Source organism: Bison bison, unplaced genomic scaffold, assembly GCF_000754665.1.
Source record: "Bison bison bison isolate TAMUID 2011002044 unplaced genomic scaffold, Bison_UMD1.0 scf7180017864474, whole genome shotgun sequence".
Classification (NCBI taxonomy): Eukaryota; Metazoa; Chordata; class Mammalia; order Artiodactyla; family Bovidae; genus Bison; species Bison bison.
In genome coordinates this window covers 8,912,496-8,924,893 of record NW_011495035.1, presented here as the reverse complement: position 1 = coordinate 8,924,893, position 12,398 = coordinate 8,912,496, and the positions used below count along the sequence as shown (strand labels likewise).

The window sequence follows — 12,398 nt, the reverse complement described above, 5'->3', positions numbered from 1 at the left end:
GGCACTCATGAGCCCTCAGAAGGGCACAGGCTTGTTCTGTTTGAAGGGGCAGGTACCCCTCAGCTCGTGCTGATGGCCAGCATGAGGGGTACAAACCCAGGGTTGCAGGGGCATTTTCAACTTATCAAAGAACAGTTGAAAATACTAGTATTTATTTTGAAACTCTCCCAAGTTTTAAATGTAGGAAATCAGTTCACAGTATTTTTTAAAATGCCGAGGGAATCAAACAAAGCTGAGCTGCCTTTAGGTGCCAAAGTTTTGCAACATGACCTCAATAAAACAGAATCCACACTGTGCTTGGCTTGTTCTCATTCACTCATCCCTTCTCCCGTCCATCGTGCTTGGCTTGTTCTCATTCACTCATCTCTTCTCCCGTCCATCCTGCGAGCCAGTCATGGATTTATGCATCTGTGGAGTGCCTTTTGCTTGCCAGACACTAGTGAGGCATGGGACCTGCCAAAACAGAGATCCCAGCTCTAGCTCTAGGGATCTCCTACTCCAATGGGGTACAAGCTCCCTACAGTTTCATAAAACTGCAACATGACATGCCATTGTGAAGGAAAGGAGGGACATTTCTGGACTTCATAAAGGAGATGAGCTCCCACTGGGATTTGAAAGATGAGCAGAATCCTTCTTCCTATTCATCATTTAATCGAATAAACGAGAAATTTAAGGAACTATGAGACACATTCTCTTTACAGCTTAGGTTATAACAAGTCATAGGGTCCTGGGTATATATCCCACTCAACCTCCCTCCCAAGCTTGTTTCAAAGGACTCTTCTTAGTTAAGTAAACGAAACCTCTTTGAAAACCACACAGCACCATACAAATGCTAGATGTGATTACTATTGTATCCCTGAAATTTTTTTTTTTAAGCTGATGATAACCTGAGGCTTCTCATCTCACTGCCACTTATCAGGAAAAACACAGATGGAACACAGGTTTACATGAGAACATGGACCAACACAAGCTCGTTAATCAAGCGCTCTTAGCATTAATTGATACCATGTGATCACTTAGAAGCCTTTATGTTTACCAGGAAGCTTATAGAAAGTGAAGAACCATCATTAGAGAACTCTCCTGTCCTTTGTGCCCTTAAATAGCTCAGTTTCTGATAAAACCAGACTAGATATGTTGTGAAGACAAAAGGGACTCTTAACTTCTGATCTGCTGATGTGGCTGAAAAGCAGGTTGTGTCTCTAATTGGATATGTTGAAATACTCTTCTGACATGCATGGTGATTAGGCCATTTTAGATAAACAGGATGTGCTGATCAATGAAAACTATTAATGTTTTTAGCAAATGATCAGGGTATTAATAATTAATTTTGTGAGGGAAATGTCATCTCAGACCTGGGGATTGATCTACAATGTTAAGCAGTTTCTTGAAGCAATTAAAATTAATTTAGAAAATGTATCCAATTATACCATAAAGATTTGATTCATGATAGGATGCTGTTTACAGTGCACGTTCTGTTAAGAGCTGTAGATTTTTAAGGATGAAGGATTTCAAGAACCCGATTGGCATTTATTTACCTCTCAGTAGGTAAGGCTCACCTTCACTAATCAGAAATAATGGGGCAGTTGACAGTAATTTGTCTGGTGGGCAGTCTTAACTAGAGAACTGGGTTTTCTGAAGGGAGGTGAAGATTCATGAATCTCATGTGGGGCTGTGGTGCAGGATACAAAGTTTTGTAATTTCGGTTTTCTGCCAGAACCAGAAAGCAAGCTGTGGGATGAGGCGAGAGTTATGGCAGTCATAGATCTCCCCTGCAGCTGAGAGCTCTCTCTGGTTTATCCTAAGGTGGTTGTAGCAAAAGGTAGTGTACTCAGCACTAACGGTGGGACCTTGACCAAGAATTAGACTCGTAAATCCTGGGGAGGAGGCCACACAATGAAACAGGACTGGAGAGCTTTTGCTGGCAGAGCCAGAAGGAGATGAATAATTGAGAATTCCACAGTGTATCTCTACACAGAACTCCACAGAGCAAAACTCCTCTAGCCTCCAACTCTTCAAACAATTCATATTCCAACAGTCATGCTGAAGAACTCAGTATATAGTGTTTAAGACAAATCATGATTCAGCTCTTCCTTACATGTCCTGGTTCTACATATAGGGTTTAATCACATAAAGATTAGTTTTAGCACTCTACTAAATTAAAAATCTGCTGGTATCCAAATAGTTCTATTTCAGCTCTATGAATAAGCAGATGTGCTAACTAGGGGGCAGAGGCAGGGCTAGGGGTTGTATGTGCAGAGAGGTAAGAGCCCTGCCCTCAAGGAGCTCACTGTTAACTTGGCAAAAAAGGCGTTTAAACCAGTCATTGTATTTCAGTGTGATTCACATGATAGATCTATGAAGGACAAGGTGCTAAGGATGCAAAGGAACATCATCTAACTGAGCCAGGGGATGGGGTAGGGCAGGGGCTTCAAGAATGTTCTCCAGGGACTTCCCTGGTGGACTAGTGTTAAAAATTCACCTTGCAATTCAGGGGACATGGGTTTGATCCCTGACTGGGGAACTAAGATCCTACATACCTTGGGGCAACTAAACCCACATGCTTCACAGCCACAACTAGAGTCCCTGCACTGCAACAAAACCAACACAGCCAAATAAACAACAAATAAATACAAAAAAAAAAAAAAAAAAAAAAAAAAAAAAAAAAAAAAAAAAGTTCTCCAAAGGGGCTAATAGTTTGAACTGAGTCTTAAAGGATAAATAAGAGGGAGGAAGGAAATGCCAAGTCAAGTGACACGGACATGGAAAATGAAAATTTAGAGAGTGTTCAAGTTACTGCAAAGCAAGATAATGGAAGGAGCAAAGTGGACAGACTCACATCTGACGCTACGCTTGAATCTACATTCTCTAGCAGTGTGGCTCATCTGTAATGACAATAATACCCATGTTGCTGTTCAGTTGCTAAATGATGTCTGATTCTTTGCAACCCCATGGACTGCAGCACACCAGGCCTCCCTGTCCTCCAACTATCTCCTGGAGCTTGCTTAAGTTCATGTCCAAAATACCCATAATGCAGGCTTATTGTGTAGTCTAAAGAGAAAGTATGGAAGGCACTGAGGACAGGACCTTGACACTTAGTAATCTCCCTTGTTAAAGATAGTACACCACCACCTAAGCCACGGGCCTGATCCCCAAAGGATGTTGACTATATATTAAAGAGTGTGGAGAATTCTCTAGTGATCCATTGGTTAAGAATCTGCCTTTCAATGCAGGCGAGGCAGGTCTGATCCCTAGTTGGGAAACGAAGATCCCATATGCTATGGGGCAACCAAGCCCATGCGCCACAACTACTGAGCCCATGAGCTCTGGAGCCCACATGCCACAATTACGGAGAAGCCTGGGCAGACAAAGAGGAGCCCTCATGCAGATCTCACGTGCCACAACTGAGACCCTATGCCGTTCTCCACCCTCACCTTCCCTGGCCAGAGAAAAGAGTTGAATATGAAGATTAGGAGGAGGATGGGGATGATTTTAAACAGGGGAAAGTTCTGAATATATTTGGTTTCCCTGTATGGGGATCTGCTTTACATGTAACCCCCAGAATCAAAGAATATTTAGTCCTGCCCTTTGCCTGTCTCCTCTGGTCAACAGGGGATCTGCGTCTCTAAATACTAAGTATGTTATTTTTCACAACCTCATGTATAAAAACACTAGATTGGAATTAAGTTCTTTCTTCCAGGTTTTGCCACTAGTTATCAATTTTGGAAAGTCACTTAATCTTTGTAAACAGACTTGCTTGTCTACAGTTTGGGACTCAAACCATGAACCCTGTCTTTTGCACACATGTGTTGTAAACTTTACCCAATTTATGTTTTAAAAGTAAATCTCCATTATTATTATTATTATTATTATAAGTTCAAATTTCCTCTCAGATTGTAAACTTCATAAAGGTAGGAATATTTGTCTTAATCATTGGTATTTAAGAGGCTCATGGGATAGTACATGGCACAGAGCAGGAAATCAATAAACAGTGTCAGAGAAAGAATAAATTTAGCTAACATCTTTCATGTGTCTACCATGTGCTTTGATATTCCCTTTTCATTTAACCTTCATAGCAACACTTCGGGGTCAGATGTCACTATCCTCTATAAAACTATAATACTGGAAATTAGACTATGAGAGTCTACGGAACTTGTTCAAGGTCAAATATCTCTAAATCAACAGAGCCAGTGTTCAAATCTATGTCTTCCTACTTCATACTTCTCTTTTCTAACACATCGACAGAAATGTAAGTAAAGTGATGTGTCTTTCATATAATGACATAAAGTTCTGATGCTGCCTCTTTTCTAACTCTGCTTTTCATGCTGTTCTGCAGAAACAGAAGCCAGCATCACTGATCAGAGGTACACAATCTGTGTGATATTCATAATATAAAGTGGAGCACGGGTTTTAGAGCTGAGACTTTGTTAGAAGACCATATTTCACTAGTGTCAATTCATAATTCTTATTGTCAAGAACACAACTGTGAAGTTTTTCTCCCTTTAAGTGTAAAAACAACAAGAATGATTATTTTCTGGCTAATTACTATTTAGAATGCAGCCATTCTTAAGGCAAGAATGTTAAAAATGATCATCCACAGTTCCCAGTGTATAGCTGAGCATTTTCTAATTCTAAAATTAACTAATAAGGGGTGCAGTCAATCATAATGGCAAGAAAGCAGTGAGCAGAACTGAAAGCAAGACAGAAATTCAGCTTCCTCAGAAAGCCAGCTGTCAATCATTTCAAGGGAAGATGGTATGTAGTCAAATCTTAATATTCAATCAGTCAACACATATATTTGAGTGCTCATTATTCACATGGCTATATGCAGAATGCAGAGTCAAGGTCAAGGTCTCTATCCACAAGGGCATGACAATTCAGCTGGGTAGAAAAGATTACTGATTATATAACTTAGTTTGTATACCAGCTCTATACTGTGTATCCTATGGTATCTGGTCTACAGGTTTTTCTTGGACAATGAAAATTAATATCAATCAAATTAGCTTAATACATTGTCTCCTTGCACCAGATTTTTACTCTATATTCTACAAGAAACATATTTCCACAACTGTTTCTTTAAGATCGTCCCTGCTTCAGTGGACAGTGCAATAAGCAGTCTGCCAGGAAGGTGAGAAAATGTGTCTTGCTTGGTTTCTCTTTGAATAGCGTGTCCCAAGCATCTTAAAATATGAAGAGAATAGTGTAAAGAAGATATAAAATGTTTGAATAATACATTTGGAAAACTGCATCAATTAACCAACAGGTAGGCACACACGAGATGTACCGTCTTATATAGATGGTACTCACCTACTCAATAGCTGATTGGGACTATTTCCATCATAAGATCATATTACAGAGGACTTTAAGGAACTACAGAGGATCAGCTAAGGTAGACAATTACCCCTATTTTTAAAGTCTTTCTAGACCATGTGGTGTCTGCCACTTGTGGCAATTTTAACCAGAAATATAATGATTATATTAATATTCACTCTGGCATAAAAGCAGAGTCAACATCTTATCAATTCAGTCATTGAAGGACATCTTTTACACATTTTGAGTGCCAAAAGATTCTACACACTAATTTTGAAAAATCTCTTATTAAAGTTTCTTAGAGTATATATGCACTATTACTTTTTCAACACACTTTCTCCTTATAAAACCTTACTCTACATTGATGTTAGACCTTTACACTTTGCTACTCAGGAGACCATCTTAAAAAAAAATAAAAGTAATTCCAATAATCACTGTGCCATTTCAAAAGATCACAGGATTGAGATTCAGAACAACGTGGTTCCTAGGTCAGTCCTGTTATTTACTTGTTGGGCAAGTTTCTTTACCAATAAAAGGAAGATCTAGATCAGGTTGCTTCTAAGAATCACTGAAGCCCTGATGCATCATATATCAGAGAAAGGGTGTGCATTCAAAGGATTTAATCTGTCAAATGAACAGTGGTCAGTATGTCTTTGCCATAACCAATTAGACATCTCACAATTCCTCAGATGACACCATCTTCTCACACATCAAAGTTGTTTGAGATACTGATACATTGCTTTTAAGTTCTGTGTATGGTTCCATTACTGCAATTTAATACCCAGCCATAAATACATATCTACTATTCATAGTCTCCACCAGGTAATCACTTACTGTACAACTTTCCAAAGTTGTATTTACTTTTTACTTTTATTAAAGTGATTCATAAACATAGCTTAAACACTTCTACTCCCTGACAGAACTTCTTCCCAAGGAAAACAAGTTGCCTTTCTGGCAAGTATCTTAATCTTCATAAAAATGCTTATACTACTGTTTCTCGATTTGGGGATATTATATATATTAGTTTCTTTTATAAATGATGACAATTCAATTTCCTTTTATAATCACTCCCAATGAGAGATGCACATACATAAACATACACACAAGTACCTGGTTCCACTTTCTTCCAAATTTAGCTACATAATTTAATTTGGTTAATGAATTTTCAACTAAGGCCCAGAGTATACTAATATTTTCCTTTTTGTAATAGTTAGATTTTTAAAGACTTAAGAATTTTCTATTTATTTGCTTAGTTTTCTAAGTATATATCACAAATTCACCCTAAACATCTTACCATGTATAATGTTTGCATTATGTTCAAATACACATTGCAATCCCTCGGTTTGAATAAATATTTATTTAGGAACATGTACATACTGAACACTTTTAAAATTCAATTGAAAAATGAACAGATATACTTTGTGGTGTTCTAGCATCATTTAGATAAAAATAGAAAAGCCTTGTATTCAAAGATTCAATTATATATATTATGTATACTATGCAATTATCCATATATGAAAGATCTATTTGTGAAAGTTTCCAGCTCAATATATGTAATTTATAAGCAAAATAAAAGAATGTGTGATTAAGCTATTAAACAATTCTGGAGGCAATGCCATGGTAGAATGTAATATGAAATAACTAAGGAAATGACAAATAGACATCACAAAGCACATATTGCATGGTAGTCACTTCCTAAGTATTAACTCATATAATCTTTAAAACAACTCTTTAAGGGAGAAAACAATATTATATTTAAGGGGTAAGTACATTGTCTTTAGTTAGAGCTGATAAGTAATGGAGACAGGACATAAACTCTGAGTATTTTTCCCCACAAGTTTACTGAAGTATATTTCACATATACGAGTATGTATTCTTCTTAGTATAAAGGTTATTGAGATTTCCAAAATTTATGCAGTCCCGGGAACTTCCCTGGTAGTCAGCAGTTAAGATTCCATCCTCCTAATGCAGGGGCCCAGGTTTAGTCCCTGGCTGGGAACTAAGCCTCCACTTGCTGCAACGAAAGACTCTGCACGCCACTCAAGACCCAGTGCAGACAAATAAATAAACAAAAATTAAAAAAAATATTTTAAAAATTATGCAGTATATCACCCCTACCACCAACAAGATATAGAATATTTCCATCATAGTAGAAAGCAACCCTGAAAATTGAACTTCATAGTACAGATGTTTATCCACACTACTGAAATTCTCCTAAATACTGAATACTATAATACAGGCTTATTAGAAAAACAGGCAATTGTAATGTAAAAGATACACGGCACTTCCCTCTTATTTAGTCTGCTTCTCAGTTACTTTATTTTTGCTTTAGAATATATACTCTCAGTACAAAAAAAGGACAACAGAAGTAGATCATAACAGAAGACAGAAAAAGACTCGACACCTCCATGATTCACTTCCCAGGCCTGGGGAAGACAATGCTAACAGAGTATGGTACTTTCTCCTGCTTAGCCCAGGGGCAGTCCCAGAATCCTTTCCAGACAGCATTTCAAATAGACATGACAAAATCAACATGGTTTGCAAATTAACACAAACGAGGTTTTAAATCCCATATCTACCATTAGTTGTTGACCTTGGGCAAGTCATTTAACCTCGGTTAGCCTTACTTTTCTCTTCGGTGGGCTTCCCTGGTGACTCCTGGCAATGCAGGAGACGGGGGTTTGATCCCTGGTTCAGAAAGATCCCCTGGAAAAGGGAATGACTACTCACTCTAGTATTCTTGCCTGGGAAATCCCATGGACAGAGGAGCCTGGAGAGCCACAGTCCATAGGGTCACAAAGAGTCAGACATGACTGAAAGACTGAAACACTTTCTCTTCAGCAAAGTGACAGTGATGATTCAGCATTGTTGAAAGCAATGTAAGAGAAAATCTCTTTAGCGGGATTCTACTAAAAAAGTTGAGCATAACTTTGAGAAGGCAAACTTTTTGGGAAATGAAGATGGACAAGCAGTGGAAGAATGTGGCTTTAGGAGAGACATGGATGCAGGGAGCTCACTGTGCCAAAGAGGAACAACTCATAACCCATAAGATTCCCTCTTGAGCATCAGAGGAGAATGCATGGAGGAACTTGGGTGGCTTGGGGGAGCTGATCCTGCCCAGAGACTACAGTTTTAGTTTTGCTTTCTGGGTATTGGGTAGTAAACTTTGCAAATTTTCTTAAGGCTCCTACCAACAGAACAGGAAAGAAGGGTTTTTAGCAACCATCTCACGTTTGTTTTCCTTCTGCCCACTGGTGTGCTGCAGAGTGCCAATTCTGCTTAAACTCCCAAATAAATCACTGTTAATGAAGCATGTTGCACATACAGACAGCAACAGGCATTTTTTAATCACCTAAACCAAAGAAGAGCTAAAGGTAAGCACAAAACACTCTAATACCTAATATATTAGGTGTCAGATTTTAAGTGGCAAGAATCGTACGACTTTCAGTGCTTTTACTTGGATGCACTTAGTGGGGAAGTAAAGCTACCAGTATATTCATCATTATGCACAGTTTGCCAATTGCTTGGACAGCCAAATCAGATAACTGGGAGCCTAAAAGAGAGTCTGTACCTACTTAATCAGTAGAAATAAGTGGGCAAACATACATGCACACATTATGACAGGCTATACAAACAAACAGGCTAAAATAATTTACACTCTGTCCTTCACTCCCAAGTCATTAACTAAATTTCTACTAATTGACATGCCACATAATACAGAAATGAATGTGACAGGTACAGTCTGCCCTCATGGAGCTTGCTTTATTCTACTGGCTGGGTAAAGGGTTCTAGAGTTTTGGAACAGTGGACAGCCAGTAAAGTGTGCCAGTGTGACCCAAGACTGTATATGACCTTTGGAAACAGACTAGGTTCAAATACTGGTTTTCTGTATCAAATGCACAAAATGTTTTGTTAAAGCTATTTGGATGTTCCAATTTTTTCATCTATATGACAGATTCACTGCTGCCTATATTAGAAGTACATAAGGAAGTATGTGAACAAATGCACATAAAATGGTTAGCACCATAAAATCTTAGCATGGACTTTGTCTCACTTAGGGGAAACTTAGAAGTCTCCTTTCTTATCGTGGAGTATGGGGACATGAAACTACCTTTCAGGGAAATGGTAAAACAGGATTTCTATCCATAGCTTGCCAGCTCATATGATGGTAAACAAACTGTACATTCCAGATCCTGTGCTATTAATTTATAGAAATATATAGCAATATTCATCTAAATAATCTTTGTTGAATAAATGCAATATGTCAGGCACGGTGCTAGGCACTGGATGTCACAGTAAAGTAGATCCTGTCATCATGGAACTTGCCTTCTAGTCCACTTTCCAGTTTATTTTCCCATGGAGATCATTTTCTTGAAGAAAAAGCTAAATTCCTGTAAACATACCTCGGTATCATTGTCTTTTAGACAAGGTCTGCAAGCAGATGTTAGGCGATTTCCAGATGATTTGACAAACTCTTTTGAATTCTTCTTTGGCATAGCACAGTTTTCCAGAAATGCGCTGCATATTATATAAAACTATTTAAGCAAGTGCTCACCTCCTTACTTTTTTTTTTTTTTTGCACTCAGATCTATCTGTATCTTGGGCTTCCCTGGTGGCTCAGATGGTAAAGAATCAGCCTGCAATGTGGGAGACCTGGGTTCTATCCCTGGGTTGGGAAGATCTCCTGGGGAAGGGCATGGTAACTCATTCCAGTATTCTTGCCTAGAAAATCCCTATGGACAGAGGAGCCTGGGCAGGCTATAGTTCATAGGGTCACAAAGAGTCAGACACGACTGAGCGACTAAGCAGAGTACTATCCATCAGTATGCAAGATGGTAGAGAAAGGTAGACAAAGAAAACGAGGTTTTTTTTGTTGTTCTTTTTTCTTGAGGACTTACTATGTCTGTTACTATCCAAAGATGTTACATGAACTATCTAATCCTCACAATAACTTAAGGAGAGAAGTATATGATTATTCTCATTTGTCAAATAAGAAAGTGAAGCTTGGGGAGGCAAGTAAGTCAGATACTTCTTTGGTATTCCTTCCACTGCTTTCGGCTAGACCTGTAAGTGCCCAATTTCCCCTTAGCATATTGTGTCAGGCCCAACAGTAGGGACATTCCAAAAGGAAAATAGAGGAGACAGCTGATAAACCTCTGTGCAAAGGCTGCCTTTCTCTGCATTGGTGGGGATTCTTCATCATCAGACACAAACTGATGAAGCTGATTTATTGCATAAGGATTCAGAATCATTGGCATGCCAAGGTACAGTTTCCTCCCTTACAAGAACAGCAGAAATGTCAAATGTGACAGTTTTTAAAAAGTATTTTGTTGCCCTGATCAATGAGTGGTTATTCGTGGGTTAGTTCTATGGCCAAAATAGATAGAATGTGATCGACGTGCTCTTTGTTTCATCAGGCTGACTTCGGCCAAATTGAACAAACACTAGTTGGTTCTCAGAGAACCAGATTTCAGGCCTGGCCTGTCACATATATAACAGATGTCCCTCTAGTTCTGGGTGTGAAGTGAGCACATGCTGCCAATCTACTTTTAACCATTCTATTTATGTTCTTATTTAAAATGCAATAGAGTGATCATTTCCAGTTATAAAGTGGCCTTTATCTGAGAACCTCCAAAGGACAGTGTTATTAACTTTACACTGGGATGAGGGTAAGGTTCCAGTATTATAATTCTCAGGCAGAAAAACTGAGGCATAAAAGAGTATAGTGAATATACAAAATTTAGTAAATGTAAAAGAAATACATGTGTCTTTGTCTAAAGCTAAGACTGTACAGAAAAGCCGAGAAGGCAATGGCATCCCACTCCAGTACTCTTGCCTGGAAAATCCCATGGATGGAGGAGCCTGGTAGGCTGCAGTCCATGGGGTCTCTAAGAGTCGGACACGACTGAGCGACTTCCCTTTCACTTTTCACTTTCATGCATTGGAGAAGGAAATGACAACCCACTCCAGTGTTCTTGCCTGGAGAGTCCCAGGGATGGGGGAGCCTGGTGGGCTGCCGTCTGTGGGGTCACACAGAGTCAGACACGACTGAAGTGACTTAGCAGTAGCAGTAGAGAAAAGAGTAATTTTACATGAGGAAAATTAGCTGACCCCCTCTTAACCAAGTGGGTCAAGGCTGACATCATCAGAGCCAGGTCATGCTGGCCTGGAGCCTCCTTGGCCACGCAGCACTGCGGGGGACACAGTATTCATGTGTGGTCTAAGTGACAACTTGACAGTGATGTGGAAGCTCAGGGTGATCATGAGAAAAAGTTGAGTAAGATGCTGCAATATAACTGACCAGGAGTCTTCAAAAGTGTTAAGATCATCAGTGGCAAGGAAGGACTAAGGAACTGTCATGAAAAGTGTGGACAAATGAATATTATAAACAAGGTGAGATTTCTGGATTAGATCTTACAAGAGAAAGAGGACATTTGTTAAAACAAAACAAAACAGAATACTGGTGAATGTTAAATCAGGCCTGTTGTTTAGTTAACTGAATGGCACCAATATCACTTTCCTGCTTTTGACCACTATATTATGGCTATGCACTATAGCTTCCCTGGTGGCTCAGAAGTCAAGAAGCCACCTGCCATTGCAGGAGACGTGAGTTCGATCCCTGGGTAGTGAAGATCCCCTGGAGTAAGAAATGGCAACTCACTCGAGTTCTCTTGCCTGGGAAATCCCATGGATAGAGGAGCCTGGCAGGCTACAGTTCATAGGGTAGCAAAGAGTCAGATACGACTTAGTGACCAAGCAACAACAACAACAAGATGTTAGCATTAGGAGAAGTGGCATGAAAGGGAACTCTGTACTCTTTTTTGTAACCTTCCTGTAAGTCTTTAATTATTTCGAGATAAAGCTGATGCTGCATCAATTCCTATTCTGAGAGTAAGACTGAAAAACAATCCTGTTCTGGTTGTAGCCACAGTGGACCTATCCTCCTTGAAAGATGTGTGTACATGTGCTGCCAGCGCGGATGTGTATCTATGGCATGCCACCGTGTTTCCAGGAAAGTTCAGTGATCATGAGAGTGCGCTCTGAGGAGACACACTGGTCAGAGGAAATATTATGCAGAAAAAAAAAAAAAA

At 39.3% G+C, this 12,398-nt stretch overlaps 1 protein-coding gene across 3 annotated transcripts in view; it reads right to left on the bottom strand.

Annotated features, from left to right (window-relative positions):
* Window positions 1-12,398, bottom strand: part of CNTN4 (contactin 4) — a 999,337-nt gene that overhangs the window by 501,683 nt on the left and 485,256 nt on the right. The gene's annotated exons all lie outside the window — the stretch shown is intronic.